The sequence below is a fragment of the Ambystoma mexicanum genome, chromosome 2p (assembly GCF_040938575.1).
Source record: "Ambystoma mexicanum isolate Mex_15411 chromosome 2p, UKY_AmexF1_1, whole genome shotgun sequence".
Classification (NCBI taxonomy): domain Eukaryota; kingdom Metazoa; phylum Chordata; class Amphibia; order Caudata; family Ambystomatidae; genus Ambystoma; species Ambystoma mexicanum.
Window position 1 is genome coordinate 363,639,200 of NC_090923.1, and position 14,530 is coordinate 363,653,729.

Consider the following 14,530-nt stretch of genomic DNA (forward strand, 5'->3'; position numbering starts at 1 on the left):
GGCCATGTTGATCCTGCATTTGCAATGCACAGCACCAACGCAATCTCGGCAGCACTTTCATAAAATAGCGAATATCTCGTTTTTTAACGAAAGTGCTGCTGAGAATTTCCATTCCGCTCGTTGTCAACAAATTACAGGTGGAATGCAGGCGGAGCACTGTCTTGCACTACGAGGATGCCCAGAACCATTTAAGAATAGTGGTGGATCCTGGACGTGCAGATTTGGCGCAGTGATTCGTGCTCTTTAGCACGCTCACTGCGCCAACATCAGAATCGGGCCCTCAGAATTTAACGTAGTAAATTGATTTAAATCCACAGTACCAACGGCAACTAATCACAGATATACCTCTTTCAGATCAAAAGAGGATCCCTTACACACTCCTCATGGATAGTTAACCCTACACAATCGTATAAGTTAAAATTCACAATTTTTTATCACTCTTGTATTAAAGTATATGTACAAAGAATGTATTTCCCTTCAGGAATTGGTAATCCCTGTTGCTATTCTAATCCACTTCCTGCCCATCCCCACTCAAAACACATCCTCCTTGAATCTCTTTGAGCTAGCTTTTTCATACCTTACAATCAAACTGTGTCTTCAAAGTGGCTGCTAGTGTTTTTTCAAAGCTGTCTTCTGAGAGTTATGACTTAATTGGAGCTATAAAAGCGCTACTAGTGTTATAAAATGTATTAACAAGGTCTGCCTTCAGCCACTAAATTTATAAGCACTATGTGTGTCCTTCACTGAAGTCCTGTTAAAAACAATCATTGGCAAAGCCAACAGTTTTGGCTTGTGTATAGTAATAGGCATTTTCCAGGCACTGCTATTATATGCCCAAGTAGTTGTACCATGTTTTAGCCGCTTCCATTAATGGGCAGTTAAAGACACCATAGCAGTGCCTGGCAAATGTTTTTCCCATGCCTACACAAAAGCCCAAACCGTTGGCATTGGCAATGCTTGTTTGTAAATGGTATCTTGATATTCTGATATCAATCTTACGTAGGAAACATATGCAGAATGGTAAAACCCCTGATACATTCCTTACCTGCGGATTCCATCAAGCAAGCTCCTCAGCATCCCTGAGCAGGCCATTTCTATAATGTTATTCGCACACCTCACTAGCACTTAACTTGGAGCGAAAGATCCCGATCCATGTTTTATTCAATAGATCAGATTTGTTTATAATTCCACCCACGATTTTGTTATTCGTGAGGGTTTGACTGCCAGTTTCCTTCTGGTGGGAGGTTTGAAGGTCTCTACAAAGAGGTGGCCTTCTGATTGCCTCATTCCTTTTCTGTTAATCACATGTGCATAATGAAATAGCGCCATTTCCCGTGACTAAACTATGACTGAGAAGATGGTAAGCATTGCCTGCTTGGTTAAACAGGGGACGAATCACCATGTTGATAACATTAAAATCGCTCCTTTCATCAGGCGTGATTATCCCAGGAACGTTTGCATTTTATGTTTATGTCCTGGAACGTCAATAATTACCTAGTAAGTCCTCATGACTTCCCGCGTGCACTTTTTCATAAGAGGGATGGGCCTAGCGCAGAGGAATTTCATTAAGTGCAAAAGGTCCTAAACAGACAACCATGATGAGGGATTGAGCAGGTGACACAGTATTTCTCAGCAGAAGTTTTGCCACAAGGAGTAATTATTTTTAGGCAGTGTCAAAAAGATGAGCATCTGGAGGAGGGCACAAGAGTAGGAGTGAGACAAATATTTAAAAACTTGACTTAGTGTGGGATTTCCCCTAATGACGTATATGAGACGTAGCCCAAGCTACCTAAAGAGAACCCAACTTCCACCAATGGAAACTTCTAACACACTGCCTTATTCACTCCACTAGAAGCTGCACACTGACTCTGCTCCAAAGGACACTTACGGTTTAACTGCTTATGTGCAAAGGCTGAGTATGTTCATCCTGAAATGTCCATAAGGGATCATTGTAGGCTCCTCCCACTTGTGCAGTTAAGTGGTTTTAATAAAAATAAAGCTCCTGGGGTGATAGCTATTCTGCTTCATTTTACAAGAAATGTGTCGATATCCTTGCACAACACCTAGTTGTTAAGATGGATTTCTAAACTCTGATCTGGTGGGCAGAAGTGTAGGAGGCCACCCTAGTTTAGTGGAATAGGGGAACCTTCTGGACAAACCAGACCAATCAAGTTAGCTTGGCGGGCGGTCAAGACTAGGGGGGTCATTACAAGGTTGGAGGTTGCCATGCTGCTATTTGTGGCATGGCTACCCCCATACCGCATACCGGGTCCGGGTTCCCTGAATGGGGAAATACCGGGCCATTCCAACCTTGGAGGACCTGATATTTCCCCATTCAGGGAACACATCCCCATTCCCATTCAAGCCCCCATAGGACTCAATGGGAATGGGGACCATGCTAACAACGGGCAGGTTAATAACGGGCCCGTTGTTAGAATGCTGGTCCTTTAGCGGGTCCCGCTAAGGGCACCTGGTGAAACGAGGCACCCTTAGCGGGACCCGCTAAAGGACCTTGTAATGCGGCGGTAAGGGGTTGACGGCTCTGGCACTTTTGCCGGCGCCGTTAACCCCTTACCGCCAACCTTGTAATGACCCCCTAGGTCTAAGGAGGAGTGAGAGTGATCGGAAGCCCTCAATTGGCACACACAGTAACGAGCCACAGAATATTCAAAGACAGGTTTATATAAAAAATACATATACATTTATTATAGGCTTTATAATCAAACACGAATAACCACCGTAATAGAGGAACAATACCACACAAGCATATACACAATCGCTGTTAGCCTAATGCAAGATGGGGTAAAACACATCCACAACCTGTAACAGAAGGGGATTAACACAATTATTTTGATGGGAAATCTTCAGAACCCAAACCCTAACTCAAGCAGTCCAACCCTACGAAGTGGGGCGCCTTGCGTTCAAAATTATAGCAGTGCGTTTACAATGCACAGTCGTGTGTCAGGAGCAAAAATGGTACCTCTTCAGGGGGCTGTGGCAGTTCAGGAAGAGGCTTGAGGTGATGAAGAATAAAGTTTCACTATTCGAGGCGGGTCTACCCTTGCAGGCAGAGTGATTTTTGACATTCAGGAATAGCTAGGGAGTGCAGACTAGACCAGCCAAATTGAGGATCTTTTAAGGAAATCTCCTGCATTAAGATATATTGGTTGTGCCAGGGGCTACGAATAAGTAAAGCAAGTACTCACCGCCCCTTTGCAAAGGTCGGACCAAACTTTTCCAGTTTAGTCGAGGTTGCTTGTGGGTTCGAGCCCTGCAGTTTCTCAACTCTCTGGTTTTCAGCGGCTGCAGGAAAGGGCGATCGTCCGTGACGGGACACTAGCCTTTTCTCAGCTCACAAAGAAGAGAGGAAGAGAATTCTGGAGCTGCAGGCTTCATGGCACAAGAGGAAAGATAGGCAAAACACCTTCAGTGACCATCACCATAGTGTAGTGACATAGGGATCACAAAGGCTCACAGCATAGCACACTCTCCTAATTCGCTACCCAGAGAAGCTAGGAGTGTGATATTTTGTGGGAGAGGGACAAGGACAACAAGCTAGCGATTCCCTAAGTCTCAAGTGCCAACCCAGGACAGCAGCACTCCTATGCGATACCTTGGGGCAGAGCTGGTCAGTTCACTGGACGACCCACGAACACTTCTGAGAAGGTTCTACTGGCGGGTAATCAGGAGGTGCTGAGAGTAGTTGTTCCCACTACTCCAAAGGGTTGAAGCACCGTTGCAGGCCTTATAAGATTGATGACAAAAGCAGGTGTCCGACAGAGGCCAAACCTTCCAGTGCGTCTCTGGCAGTTCCACGGGTCTGCTTCAGCGTTTCAAGATACTTGGCTCCTTCTGTAATTTGGTGTGAACTTCAGCAAATCGACCTGGAATGGGTGCAGAGCCCGTTCTCTCATCCAAGATTCGTTTTGCGCTCAAATCTGATATAACCAATGGAGGAGTTGCTCTCTTGCATGCATGCCAGGCGTGGGCCAATAATGGCCCATGGCGGTCTCAGTCATTCAGGCATACCAGACATCCTGGCACCAGTACTGTGGATTGGGACCTGACAGTCCCAATCCTCTTCCTGGGACCTAGCACATGTGAAATGCAGCAGCTAGCGAAAGATGCAGATGCTGCATATCCAAACAAGGAAGTCCCAGGTCAGCTCGACCTAGGTGAAGATTAAGGACAAGATGGCCAAAGGACAGAACAAAAGACTTTGTGGCATTGGCATTTTCGGCACGAGCCAACGTCGGGGAGCAAATGCAATAAACGCGGTATGGTACAATAAACAGAATTAAAAATACCAGTAAAATAAACTGCTGCCATCAGTTCATCTTAGGCACACTTTAATAACCACCAATAAATCCTAAGAGGGTGTCTAGGGCCATAAAATGGTTCGAGCCCTGCAGTTTCTCGGCTCTCTGGTTTTCAGCAGCTGCAGGAAAGGGCGATGGTCCGTGACGGGACAGTAGCCTTTTCTCACCTCACAAAGAAGAGAGGAAGAGAATTCTGGAGCAGCAGGCTTCCTGGCACAGGAGGAAATATAGGCAAAATGCCTTCAGTGACCATCACTATAGTGTAGTGACATAGGGATCACAAAGGCTCACAGCATGGCACACTCCCCTAATTCGCTACCCAGAGAAGCTAGGAGTATGACATTTTGTGGGAGAGGGCCAAGGACCACAAGCTAGCGATTCCCTAAGTCTCGAGTGCCAGCTCGGGACAGCAGTCCCACTATGCGATACCTTGGGGCAGAACTGGTCAGTTCACTGGACGACCCACAAACACTTCCGAGAAGATTCTTCTGGTGGGTAATCAGGAGGTGCTGAGAGTAGTTGTTCCCACTACTCCAAAGGGTTGAAGCACCCTTGCAGGCCTTCTAAGATTGATGACAAAAGCAGGTGTCCGACAGAGGCCAAACCTTCCAGTGTGTCTCTGGCAGTTCCATGGGTCTGCTTCAGCATTTCAAGATGCTTGGCTCCTTCTGTAATTTGGTGTGAACTTCAGTATATCTACCTGGAATGGGTGCAGAGCCCGTTCTCTTATCCAAGATTCGTTTCGCGCAAAAATCTGATATAACCAATGGAGGAGTTGCTCTCTTGCATGCATGCCAGCCATGGGCCAATAATGGCCCATGGCGGTCTCAGTCATTCAGGCATACCAGATATCCTGGCACCAGTAGTGTGGATTGGGACCTGACAGTCCCAATCCTCTTATTGGGAACTAGCACATGTGAAATGCATGAGCCTGCGTAAGATGCAGAATCCCCAAATAAGGAAGTCCCGGGTCAGCTCGACCTAGGTGAAGGTTAAGGACAAGATGGCCAAAGGACAGAACAAAAGACTTTGTGGCATTGGCATTTTCGGCTCGGGCCACCGTCAGGGAGCAAATGCGATAAACGTGGGATGGTACAATAAACAGAAGTAAAAATACCAGTAAAGTAAACTGCTGCCACCAGTTCATCCTAGGCACACTTGAATAACCACCAATAAATCCTAAGAGGGCGTCTCGGGCCATTAAATGAGAATACCTCTGTGGGCGGTACAGTAAGGTACTTGGCACACAGATAAAAAGTTACCAAGAAATTGCAACAAAGTCAAAGACTAAGGGAAACATATATTCCCAATACTGACAGTCTGAAGGGTGTGTCAGTTTCCCTATAACAAATCAGCAAAACAGCAAAAACCCAGGGAAGTACAGCTGAAGGCTGTGCTCTGTTGGAAACAGTCAGGTTAGGTCAGTCAAACAAAAGCAAACAGTTTGGTGGTCCATAATATGGAGGGAAAATTGCACTTAGAGAAATCTTTCCTAACACTAGTTACGCAATTTAATAGCTTTACTCATACAGTGGCAATCTCAACCTACTATGGGCGAGTCCCTGTTATCACTCATTGGTAAACCAGATAAAGATCCCACCCATTTCAGTTTTAAATTATGATTCTCAAATTTACTCCAAGTCCTCTCGGCCCGATCAGCGGGCATAATCTCTAAATAATCCAAATGGACCAAGCAGGCTTCACCCCAGATTGCCAGGCTGCTTCTTGCACTGGGATGAAGGGATCACATCTCTCCCGCCTTCCGTGCACTACACTGGCTCCCAATTAGATGAAGAGCCACCTTCAAAATCCTGTACATTACTCACTGAGCGGTGCACAAAGCCGGGCTCATATACCGACAAGAAAGGATTATGCATTACCTCAAACCCGCACCCTAAAATCAAGCACGGACATCCTCCTAGTGGTTTCTGCTTCCAGTTCAGCCAGGATTGGAAGGTCCGCCTACTCAACCCTGGCACCAACACTGTGGAACTCACTGCCTCCCCACATTCGACACAGCCAGGACTACAAGGCTTTCCAGAAAGCACTCAAAATTTGGCTTTTTCCCTAAACCATGTAAGGGACCACCTTGGGCAACTCTAACCACCAATGGCCAGAACTGGCCGGAACCGTTCAACACAGGGAGGTAAGAACATTCAGGACACAGAGGCGTGCTGTAGCAATCAGTCTATTTCAACGCTAGGAAGATGCTGGCTTGGGAACAATGGCTTAGCCGAGATATAACAGCACTTATGCTCCTAGCCTATGACTGAATTCGCTCACTGTCCTCGACCAGGAGATGTTTATCTCTATCTATCAGGAAACCAATACCCTGACTCCAAACCCGATCTCTAACAGCACTTATGTTCTTCGCCACGACAGAGATGAACTATTATCTTCCTCCAGGAATGCACTGCGTTATCATACTGTAATTGGTAAATTGTTATGGCACCACAAAAGTGATGGAAACACTCTAAATAAAACGAACCTCCCTCACAAAGAAAGCCAAATACCCACAAACAAAAAGCTAAGGATGAAGACTGTTCGTTGTTGTTGTAAAGTTGTTTATTGTTATTAACTTAACCTTACATATATATATATGGCGATGATAACAAATTGTGATGCAAAGTGTTCTGTATATCATAAATGCCAATAAAAACATTTTAAAATAAATAAATCAGTCCAGAAGATATCAACCTCTGCTAATCCTACTTATCTGTGAACTAATGCACAGAACTACAAACCCAGAGTATTATAGCACCTGTTTGTAAACAGTACGATTGAACCTGCTCTTGTTAACCTGTGTCAATCTTGCGTACCTGTGAACTACAATCCCAGAATCTAATAGCATTTATATTTCAAACACTGTGACTGGGCCAGATGATGTCATCCACCAGGCATGGTGGTCTCTGATCAAGTCGTGTTACCCATAGCTGCCTCGGAATTGTTTTCATGAACTCCTTCACCCGGGGGGTAGTATCAACTATGCTCGGGTGGACGTGCTATTTGTCGCTTTCAGATATGCATTACGCCATCCATGCAGATGAGCTCTCTAGCACTCTTAGCTCTTGGAAATTGCAATGATGCAATATAACTCCACATTTCAAACCATAAATTATGACAGGAATGTCCACCCACTAGCTTCAAACAATTACCCAGGACCAGGAAAATGGGCCCACTAGCACTTATAACCAAGCTTCAGAAGCACACGTACTCAGTTTCACCTTAAGGGAATACGCTCTTAAGCATGCAAGGAATCTAGCAAGGCAAGCCCCTGCAAGTGACATCGAGGTGCGGCCACCTGTCATCAATATTTCAACCACATAACAGACCAGGAACACTCTAACCCCGCTGCATAACAACGCCGGTCAGTCACACCACTAACCTCACAGCCTGATCTGCTACTTGCCCCTCAGGCTCAGAGGGTACCCGTTTTCTTACCTAGGATGTACTTGTATGCCTGGTAGAACAGAACTGAAGAAAATGCCCTCTGAAACAATGTCATCCTATAAGCAATCTGCAGACCCTACAAGATACAGGTATGACGATAGTAGCTGCTGCTGGTCCTTGAGCCTACTGAACTCCAGTCATTGAATCTAATTAATATTCGTAAGCCTGATAGAACAGAACTGAATGTAACTGCACAATGAGAAGGTATCATCCAATAAACAATCGCCAGGGATGACCAGAGACAGGTAGTTCTCTAAACCCAGCAAAGATTAGGAAAAGGGCAACTCAATTATCAAACACACTGCCAAGCAGGAAAGACAACCTCAAGCTTGGTAATTAGAACAATCTCCACACTAGACAGAAGATTTGACCCAGAGAACCAATGCTCCAAATCTCTAGAATAGATACGGTCAGCTCAATGGGCATTGGAAGGTAATCAGGAATATGGCTATCCTGCCAATCTTCACAAACACTCAGACACACCAATTTGCTCACTCTCTCCTCTACACCAACAAACAATAGAATGCAGCTATACCCCTCAATCATTTCAGCCTAGCGGCACACATATATACACACCTCAACAGTGTTGAGAATGCAGCTATACCCATTGAACTAAATTGGCCTAGCCTAGCTGCACACATAATCTCATACACAAGCTCCACCACTGCCAAAATGCAGACTCCAAGGTCAACGGCCTTGCTGCACACATCCTACTGATCTCACAGAATCACTGCACCACACCTAGCATTAGAAAGCAGCTCCTCACCACTCAAACCATACTGGCTGCACACATATTGAGTGTACCCAAGCACTATACAATACCCCACTTTCTCCACTGACCTGGACAATGTTCCCTGAGGGCGTTCAGCCCACAGCACTGTGAGATCATACCAGTGGTATATAATGCACTATACAAATGCACAGTAATATAACATAACATAATATGTGTGCCCTAAGCACTCCTTGGCCTTTTACTCCCAAACATCTCTTCCAATACTATTGGAATATATCAACAGACAGAAGTTTGGTATTTCTAACCTGCACCCATCAACACCATAGCTTTTGTAGCTGCCTCTCCAGCTAACTAACAGACCCTCTATTCTACCACAGAGCCACTGGCCAGACCAGCAAACATGGCAGAAGTGTACTATACAAGACCACCAATTATTATTTCTGCCACAGAAACCTAATATATTTAAAGCATATATGTTAATCACATCTAAGAATTGCCTAACATACTAAACCAATAATATAAGTCCAATGTTGAACTCTCTGCTTCTGTGAATTTACATAGGTCGAAATTCATCAATTCCAAAATCAAGAGAAAATCTACCAATCGCTATAAATAGGGTACACAGCAGAATGTTGTCTTCCCTGAAGATGCAAGTACACCGGCTGCACTGGGGACCACAGCTTGAATCATCTACAAAACAGTCACAACCAAAATAACACGCTACCCAGTCAGGGCCATCTTAAAACAGTGTTGGGGTCCGGGGCACAGACAACCTTGGGGCCTCCTTCCACCGAACCAAAGTAGTTATGGGATCCAGAAAATCTGGCAGTGCCACCCTTAAAACAATACCCAACCCATAGCTTGGTTTGCTGGCCCCAGCTGATCAAAGTAAGCATGTATACTCCCTTCCAGTTCCCTTACTCTCTTCATCATTGCTGGAATCAAAATAAAAAACAAACAAATGGCATTTGTAGTGCAACATTAGCAGTCCGGAATGAAGGGACATTTGCTCTAGCATAGTTACAGGACACGTTTTAACATTATGTATAACAAAGGGAACCTTTCCTATGAATTATTGTGTTTGTCTTATTTTATACACAATAAATCGCCACCAGACTACCAATCAACAAAAAAGTATCCAGTTTGATTCACGAAAATGTCTAAAAATATATATAAAAAAGTACATATACACAGACAGTTAATGTACAGCAAGTGTACAAAATAAGTGCATATGATTACTCAAAAACGTAAAGGAACATATATATATATATATATACATACATACATACAATGAAGAGTTATATTGCATAAACCTCAAAACAGAAATATCCACTCACAATGCAGACCACATATTCAAGAAAAAAGGTCCTACCAATGGATGCACAACATAAAAAACATTTATTGTATCATCGCCAAGTGACAATAGTGAACAGTTGAATTGTAATCAATGTACTACTAGTTAATTATTATCATGGACAACAACACAATGTAATGAATAGAAACAATGAAAAACAGACTTGGTTAAAAAACAGACATATGCAAAACACAATTTGAACCATGCATATGCTAATTGCTTGCAGGTTCTTTGCCTGACATCTTTCTGTTCTTAAACCATTACGTAACATTCGTCAGGGGCTACCATGTAGTTGCCTGTGTTCTTGTATAAGCTCCCACTGTCCAAATCTGAGAGTGGAATACTTCTAGATATATCTGAAATGCAAAACATAAGACACCACTTCTACTTGTATCTGTAGTCTGAAAGCATGGAAGAAAAATCTTCAAATATATATTTTTGTTGACCAGTTCATAACACCAGTAAACTATGTCATTCATTATTTGATGTTTATCTGTTTGTTAGACCCCCATAGGGTGGCATTAGATGAAATTAGTGCCAGTGAAAACACAGAAAACAATGCACCCAACCAAAACATGCAGGTGTATAACCCTTAACACCCACACTGTGCTTCCATGTTTCCAAATGTCACCACAGATGTAAATAAGTTCCATCAAGTAGACTGACCTCTCTTATAAAAAGATGCAGAACACCGTTGAAAAATTGTCCTCCACAGCTGATTTGCTTCACTCTATGGGAGGGAATGTCCATCAAGGCCCATATGTACCAACGTCCCATCTATGTAGGATATAATAAATATCAGTCACGTCTCCACACTCTATTTTTTCATGTTGAAATAATCCGGTTGGATAACTAGACTGTGTGTTGAAAAACACGTTGCAGTCTGTTCATGTATTTATTTCAAAGATGGACTAGCAAGCGCCTACCTTCATTGCGATTTCCACACGCCGTCTTCCAGCGTCAAAACATTCCTTCAATCTGCATCTGAATATACAGTGCGGGATGCGTTTATTCCTTTTTCATTAACCCATTGCAAAAGGAAAACCGTGATAACCACTATCAAAACGCCTGCTCTTAATACGGCATGGTAACTTCAAAATACAAGAGTTCTTCCTGCACGTGAAAGCTAACTGCCATAGAACTATAGCTATGCCTTACCAATAAGATTTATAGGGAGGCTCTGACCATGATTGCTGTTCCAACACGAATGAATTCGCTGAGAATCGTATCTGTCACGCTATGTACGTATTTCAGTACGTAATGAACAGTTACTTGCTGTCACATGATGATGTGTGACGCGAAAAGAAAAAAACGGACTTCTGAATGTGGAATGCTAAATTTAAAGGTGAAATGCAGACGGCCATGTTAAAGAAATGCGATAGTGATGGCCCGTGCTGATATTTCAGGTTCTATTTCCAATGTACATTTCTAAACAGACAGGTTGCCAAACTACTCATTTAAACCCACATTTCTTCGTTGAGACCTGTGATAAGACTTGTAGTGAGAAAAATCATTTTCTCTTCCCAACATAGCAGGATTTCGTTTTTATTGGTACCTCTCACTTGTGCCAAAATTGGCCATGCAAATTCATCGGCTGAATGCTGCTGTTTGGAACCATGGGTGCATTTATATTTCCAGTGCGTATGTCATTCTGATGTTCAATAATCCTGGATTTTATTTAATGTGTAGTCATACAAAATATATTTTGCTACACGGACATTTGATGTAATAAATCACTATAGTTGAGCTGCAATTGGTAAACGCACGTTCTAAACCTATATCTGCAGTGGTGGAATGGGTGGTAAACTTACACACACTGCAGGATGCGCATGGATTGTGTTCTATAATTTTAGGAATAACCCTCCTGGCATCTGTTCTGGCCACCATATTCCTTATGCTTTTGCTTTTTTTTAAAGCAAAAAGCAGAGGTGGTAATGCTAGCTCCCTTATTTAGTAGTTGACAATGTTTCAAAATAATTGTTTTTATTTTGAATGGCAGGTGTGAAAAAGTAAATACACACACCATTCTCTCCTGTGTGGTTCTAGTCTTAGTCTCCAAAAAAACATGTCTGAGAATATTGGAGACACGTTTCCTGGCATTATGGATTATTTTGTTGGGATAAGATTTGGCTCTCAGTTTTTTAGTTAAAATGCTAGCTGATTCCTCAAAATGTGCCATGTTGGAACTATTTTATCGTAGTCATACACATTGACTAAAAGCTACATTTTCTCGCAGATTTCTAGGATGGAAACTATGGAAATTAAGTAATGCTTTGGAATCAGTGGGTTTCCTATATGGTTTTACTTTCAGGATATTATCTTCACAAAACACTGTGATATCTAAAAATGCAATTTTAGAGATACTGTGGCTCTGTGTAAAAAACTATTTTGGATCCAAGTTGTTGATCCACCCAATGAATTCCATCATTTTTTCCTTCGATTGCTGCCATTTTACAAAGACATCATCTATATATCTCTTCCATAATTTAATATGGCGATTATATTGTTGATCAATGGCATATATATGGGTTTCCACAAAATCATTGACAAAAAAATTAGCCAAATTGAGGGCTACCATAGAGCCCATTGTGGTGCCCTCGATTTGATGGTATAGAGACTTATACAATCTGAACAAGCTTTTTGTAAGGCATGTCTCGGTGCACCATACTATGAAATTTCTGAAATCCTAAATAAGATGATTAAAGCATACATCTAAATGTTCACTAATAAGTGGCAAAATTCTGGCTTGAGGAATATTAATGTCAAGTTCCTTGATATCCATACAGATCAAATTTTATTTTTCAGGATTTAAGCTCATGCCTTCTAAAACTTAGGACATCCTGTCCTCACTCTCCTCCCATCACCTCCCCCCTCTATTCCCTGCCCATCCTCTGGCCCTTCTGCAGCCACCCCTCCTCTCTCCTTCTCTGCCTTTCCCCTTTTTTCCGCTGATGAGGTTTTGAGACAAGTCCGATCTATGAAAGTCTCGTCAGCACAGGTCCACCCCTGCTCCTCCAAAACTATTAAGGACCACATCGACTCCTTGGCTCCTGCCCTTGCTGACTTCTGCAATCACTCCTTCGCCTCTGGAGTCTTCCCATCCCCTCTCAAGCACTCCCTTGTGCATCCCCTTCTTAAGAAACCCTCTTCCGACCCGTCATGCCCAGCTAACTATCGCCCTATCTCTATCACTCCTTTCCTGGGCAAGCTCCTGGAGAAACTTGCCATCTCCCAGCTTAATCTCCATGCTGAATCTGTTGGTAGCCTTCACGACCATCAGTCTGGCTTCAGAGCTGCCAGAGGCACGGAAACTGCTCTCCTGAACATCCGTGAGGACCTGCTCTCAAACCTTGACTCTAATATTCCATGTGTTCTCATTTTACTTGACCTCTCTTCTGCCTTTGATACTGTCAACCATACCATCCTGCTCAACCGTCTCCGTGATAACCTGGGTATCACTGGTCTGGCTCTGGCTTGGCTGACCTCTTTCCTCTCTAATCGACCCTCCCAGGTCCAACTGGGGTCTTTCCTGTCTGATATCTTTTTCTCTACCTGTGGTGTCCCTCAGGGTTCTAACCTCTCCCCCTGGCTGTTTAACCAGTATCTGGCACTTCTCGCCCACCGCATCGCTGCTCTCTGCCCCAACTTTCAGTGCTATGTGGATGATACCCAGCTCATTTTCAGGCTACCCTCGGCCTCCTCTTCTCCTTTCCTCATCTCTGACTGTCTCTCTGCTATCCAGGAATGGTGTGCCGCCAACGACCTCTGCCTTAATGCCAGTAAGACTGAGATTCTACTCATCGGCACACCCACTCCCTCCTTCCCTGCAGCTCTCTGGCCGGCCTCTCTTGGCCCTCCTCCTGTTCCTACCTGCAAGGCAAAAAACCTTGGGGTCATCTTCGACTCCACACTCTCCTTCTCTCCTCACATTTCTGACGTTTCTAAGAAGTCACACTACCAGCTGCACTTCCTCAGAGGTATCCTTCCTTTCCTCTCCTTCCCCCAGAAGCTCACTGTCTCCAGAGCCCTGGTTCTCTCGAAGCGGGACTACTGTAACAGCCTCTATCTAAATCTGCCTGCCTCTACTCTCCGCCCTCTGCAACTTATCCAGAACAGGACTGCGAGACTTGTCCTTGGCCTCAAGCCCAGGGACCGTATCTCTCAAGGACTGAAAGCGCTACACTGGCTCCCTGTGGCTGCGAGGATTAAGTTCAAAACCCTCTGCATTGTCCACAAGGCCTTCTGGGGCCTGGGGCCAAAATACCTTCAACTCTCCCTTCCTAAATATCTTCCTTCTCGAGCACTTCGCTCTTCATCCTCCAACTCCCTCAGGGTCAGCCGCTTCTCCAAGCAACGAGTTGGGGGGAGATCTCTCTCTGCAGCAGGGGCCTCCCTCTGGAACAGCCTTCCTGCCTCCCTGAAACTTGAGGAGAACCATCTCCGGTTCCGGAAGCACCTCAAAACCTTCCTCTTTGCTTCTGCTTTCTCTCCCCCTCTCCCCTGCTAAACCACTGATACTGTACTGAATCAGCAACTGGGCCACTCACTAACCTTGGTCCTTGGCCCAGCCACTCTCCCCTGCACTGCCTTCCTTGCTACCCCTGCACTGCGGGACTGTCTCTGTATCCCTACAGCCCCCCCCCCCAGCACTTGTTCTGCACTTATCTTGCACTT

General features: G+C 44.2%; 1 protein-coding gene and 1 long non-coding RNA gene across 4 annotated transcripts in view; one reads left to right on the forward strand and one right to left on the reverse strand.

Moving 5' to 3' along the window:
* PRICKLE2 (prickle planar cell polarity protein 2) overlaps positions 1–14,530 on the forward strand; it is a 1,392,985-nt gene that overhangs the window by 216,274 nt on the left and 1,162,181 nt on the right. The window lies entirely within an intron of this gene.
* LOC138565878 (uncharacterized) lies at positions 9,978–11,063 on the reverse strand. The gene is made up of 3 exons (XR_011301674.1): positions 10,783–11,063; positions 10,523–10,633; positions 9,978–10,212 (listed from the first exon to the last, which is right to left on the reverse strand). It is a non-coding gene; the product is annotated as an uncharacterized lncRNA (long non-coding RNA).